The sequence below is a fragment of the Loxodonta africana genome, chromosome 15 (assembly GCF_030014295.1).
Source record: "Loxodonta africana isolate mLoxAfr1 chromosome 15, mLoxAfr1.hap2, whole genome shotgun sequence".
Classification (NCBI taxonomy): Eukaryota; Metazoa; Chordata; class Mammalia; order Proboscidea; family Elephantidae; genus Loxodonta; species Loxodonta africana.
In genome coordinates, this window is record NC_087356.1 from 44815763 (window position 1) to 44820869 (window position 5107).

Genomic DNA, 5107 nt, shown 5'->3' on the forward strand with positions numbered 1-5107 from the left:
TTTTATCTTCTTGGGGGCTACTGTGAATGGTATTGATTTGGTTATTTCCTCTTCGGTGTTCTTTTTGCTGATGTAGAGGAATCCAAGTGATCTTTGTATGTTTGTTTTATAACCTGAGACTCTGCCAAACTCTTCTATTAGTTTCAGTAGTTTTCTGGAGGATTCCTTAGGGTTTTCTGTGTATAAGATCATGTCATCTGCAAATAGTGATAGCTTTACTTCCTCCTTGCCAATCCAGATACCCTTTATTTCTTTGTCTAGCCTAATTGCCCTAGCTAGGACTTCCAGCACCCATGTTGAACAAGAGCGGTGATGAAGGGCATCCTTGTCTGGTTTCCGTTCTCAAGGGAAATGCTTTCAGGTTCTCTCCAGTTAGAGTGATATTGGCTGTTGGCTTTGCATAGATGCCCTTTATTATGTTGAGGAATTTTCCTTCAATTCCTATTTTGGTAAGAGTTTTTATGATAAATCGGTGTTGGACTTTGTCAAATGCCTTTTCTGCATCAATTGATAAGATCATGTGTTTTTTATCTTTTGTTTTATTTATGTGATGGATTACATTAATGGTTTTTCTGATATTAAACCAGCCTTGCATACCTGGTATAAATCCCACTTGATCAGGGTGAATTATTTTTTTGATGTGTTGTTGGATTCTATTGGCTAGAATTTTGTTGAGGATTTTTGCATCTAAGTTCATGAGGGATATAGGTCTATAATTTTCTTTTTTTGGAATGTCTTTACTTGGTTTTGGTATCAGGGAGATGATGGCTTCATAGAATGAGTTGGGTAGTATTCCGTCATTTTCTATGCTTTGAAATACCTTCAGTAGTAGTGGTGTTAACTCTTCTCTGAAAGTTTGGTAGAACTCTGCAGTGAAGCCGTCCGGGCCAGGGCTTTTTTTTGTTGGAAGTTTTTTGATTACAGTTTCAATCTTTTTTTTTGTTATGGGTCTATTTAGTTGTTCTACTTCTGATTGTGTTAGTTTAGGTAGGTAGTGTTTTTCCAAGAATTCATCCATTTCTTCTAGGTTTTCAAATTTGTTAGAGTACAATTTTTCGTAGTAATCTGAAATGATTCTTTTAATTTCATTTGGTTCTGTTGTGATGTGGTCCTTCTCGTTTCTTATTCGGGTTATTTGTTTCCTTGCCTGTATTTCTTTAGTCAGTCTAGCCAATGGTTTATCAATTTTGTTAATTTTTTCAAAGAACCAGCTTTTGGCTTTGTTAATTCTTTCAATTGTTTTTCTGTTCTCTAATTCATTTAGTTCAGCTCTAATTTTTATTATTTGTTTTCTTCTGGTGCCTGATGGGTTCTTTTGTTGCTCACTTTCTATTTGTTCAAGTTGTAGGGACAGTTCTCTACTTTTGGCTGTTTCTCTTTTTTTTGTATGTGTGCATTTATCGATATAAATTGGCCTCTGAGCACTGCTTTTGCTGTGTCCCAGAGGTTTTGATAGGAAGTATTTTTATTCCCGTTGCATTCTATGAATTTTCTTATTCCCTCCTTGATGTCTTCTATAACCCAGTCTTTTTTCAGGAGGGTATTGTTCATTTTCCAAGTATTTGATTTCTTTCCCGTAGTTTTTCTATTATTGATTTCTAGTTTTATTGCCTTGTGGTCTGAGAAGGTGCTTTGTAATATTTTGATGTTGTGGATTCTGCAAAGGTTTGTTTTATGACCTAATATGTGGTCTATTCTAGAGAATGTTCCATGTGTGCTAGAAAAAAAAGTATACTTTGCAGCAGTTGGGTGGAGAGTTCTGTATAAGTCAATGAGGTCAAGTTGGTTGATTGTTGTAAGTAGGTCTTTCGTGTCTCTATTGAGCTTCTGGCTGGATGTCCTGTCCTTCTCCGAAAGTGGTGTGTTGAAATCTCCTACTATAATTGTAGAGGTGTCTATCTTACTTTTCAATTCAGTTAAAATTTGATTTATGTATCTTGCAGCCCTGTCATTGGGTGCATAAATATTTAATATGGTTATGTCTTCCTGATCAATTGTCCCTTTTATCATTATATAGTGTCCTTCTTTATCCTTTGTGGTGGATTTAAGTCTAAAGTCTATTTTGTCAGAAATTAATATTGCTACTCCTCTTCTTTTTTGCTTCTTGTTTGCTTGATATATTTTTTTCCATCCTTTGAGTTTTAGTTTGTTTGTGTCTCTAAGTCTAAGGTGTGTCTCTTGTAGGCAGCATATAGACGGATCGTGTTTCTTTATCCAGTCCGTGACTGTCTGTCTCTTTATTGGTGCATTTAGTCCATTTACATTCAGGGTAATTATAGATAAGTAAGTTTTTAGTGTTGTCATTTTGATGCCTCTTCATGTGTGTTGTTGGCAACTTCATTTTTCCACATACTTTTTTGTGCTGAGACGTTTTTCTTAGTAAATTGTGAGATCCTCATTTTCATAGTGTTTGACTTTATGTTAGTTGAATTGTCACGTTTTTCTTGGCTTTTACCTTGAGTTATGGAGTTGTTATACCTTTTTGTGGTTACCTTATTATTTACCCCTATTTTTCTAAGTAAAAACCTAACTTGTATCGTTCTATATCGCCTTGTATCACTCTCCATTTGGCAGTTCAATGCCTCCTGTATTTAGTCCCTCTTTTTGATTATTGTGATCTTTTACCTATTGACTTCCATGATTCCCTGTTATGTGTATTATTATTTTAAATTAATCTTAATTTGTTTGTTTTTGTGATTTCCCTATTTGAGTTGATATCAGGACATTCTGTTTTGTGACCTTGTATTGTGCTGGTATCTGATATTATTGGTTTTCTCACCAAACAATATCCTTTAGTATTTCTTGTAGCTTTTGTTTGGTTTTTGCAAATTCTCTAAACTTGTGTTTATCTGTAAATATCTTAATTTTGCCTTCATATTTCAGAGAGAGTTTTGCTGGGTATATGATTCTTGGCTGGCAGTTTTTCTCCTTCAGTGTTTTGTATATGTCGTCCCATTCCCTTCTTGCCTGCATGGTTTCTGCTGAGTAGTCTGAACTTATTCTTATTGATTCTCCCTTGAAGGAAACCTTTCTTTTCTCCCTGGCTGCTTTTAAAATTTTCTGTTTATCTTTGGTTTTGGCAAGTTTGATGATGATATGTCTTGGTGTTTTTCTTTTTGGATCAATCTTAAATGGGGTTCGATGAGCATCTTGTATAGATATCCTTTCGTCTTTCATGATGTCAGGGAAGTTTTGTGTCAGGAGTTCTTCAACTATTTTCTCTGTGTTTTCTGTCCCCCCTCCCTGTTCTGGGACTCCAATCACCCGCAAGTTATCCTTCTTGATAGAGTCCCACATGATTCTTAGGGTTTCTTCATTTTTTTTTAATTCTTTTATCTGATTTTTTTTCAGCTATGTTGGTGTTGATTCCCTGGTCCTCCAGATGTCCCAGTCTGCATTCTAATTGCTCGAGTCTGCTCCTCTGACTTCCTATTGCATTGTCTAATTCTGCAATTTTATTGTTAATCTTTTGGATTTCTGCATGCTGTCTCTCTATGGATTCTTGCAACTTATTAATTTTTCCACTATGTTCTTGAATAATCTTTTTGAGTTCTTCAACAGTTTTATCGGTGTGTTCCTTGGCTTTTTCTGCAGTTTGCCTTATTTCGTTTGTGATGTCTTGAAGCATTCTGTAAATTAGTTTTTATATTCTGTATTTGATAATTCCAGGATTGTATCCTCATTTGGGAAATATTTTGATTCTTTTGTTTGGGGGGTTGGAGAAGCTGTCATGGTCTGCTTCTTTATGTGGTTTGATATGGACTGCTGTCTCCAAGCCATCACTGGGAAACTAGTTTTTCCAGAAAACCCGCTGACTGGTACGCTGGCTCCAGGCTCTGAAAACAATTGCTGCCTCCCCGTATTTGTTCGTTCTCTGACTCTAAATCTGTGTTTGTTGTTCAGGGTTCGTAGATTGTTACGTATGTGACCGATTCACTTGTTTGTCCGAGTCTTTGTTGCAAGAGGGATCCGCGTTAGTGTCCACCTAGTCCACCATCTTGGCCTCGCCTCCCATAAACATTTTTGAGAAATGTTAAGATGAATTATGAGGTGGCTTGGCTTTCCTATAACTAAGAAATGTTTTCGTACTAAGGCTGTTTTGTTCTGAAGGCGACTAAGGATATTGCAAAAAAGTGAACTTGAGTTCCAGGGCCATTCAAAGGCCAGTGAACCAGAAGTGGTGACCCAGAGTCCACCCAAGTGAGAAGTTCAGAGTGAGATCATCCTGCATCCTGAGGTCTCATGTGGGCTCCACCTCAGGTAGGAATGAACCAGATTTAGACTGAACCCTCTGCTTTTCTCATTTTCATGGAACTGCAGAAAAAGATGCTTAGGTTTTTTTCCAGAACAAGAGAGGAAAAGCGAAAGGAAGGGAGGAAAAAAGAAGCCCTCCCTAGGAAGTTCTGACTACAGATCAATCCCTGCAGGGATACGCACCCCACTCATGCATGGCCTAATTGGGTGTGACCCTTCACAAACTTAAACTTGTTTAACTGGGCCTGCTAATGTTAGTGCCCCCTAGAACCTAGCAGAAACATAGGTAAAACTTCCCAAGGAAGGTATATCTATCCTAAGTTTCAGAAATAATTTTTGAAGGGTCAATATCAGCAAGATGTTAGAGATTTCTCAATATCCAAGAAAACAAGACTTCCTGGACATGAACACCATGCATGAAGAGCAATACAGACAGACGTAAAGTCCCCCTTAGACATCAAATTTTAAAATTATCAGAAATAGAATTTATTTAAAGAAGTGAATAACAAACATGAATGTAGGTATAGGGAGAAGAAATCTATAAAAGATGAGATTATTCTTTAAAATGTATAATATTAAGCTTCATTTCTTGAAATTAGCTATGCAAAACCAAAATCACAAGGTAATTGGCAGCAGTAAAAGATTTACTGAGCTAGAAGATAAAGCAGAAGAAATGATCCAAAATTCAATATGGACAAAGAAAATTATGGGGGGAAAAAAAGACAAAGTGGATATAGTGAAAAACAGTATGACTACCTAATATGGATTTGAAAAACAAGAGAGTTCACGGGTCTTTACAACAACTGAACAGAGAACGGTCAAGTATTAACCACAATTAGAAATAGACATTAGT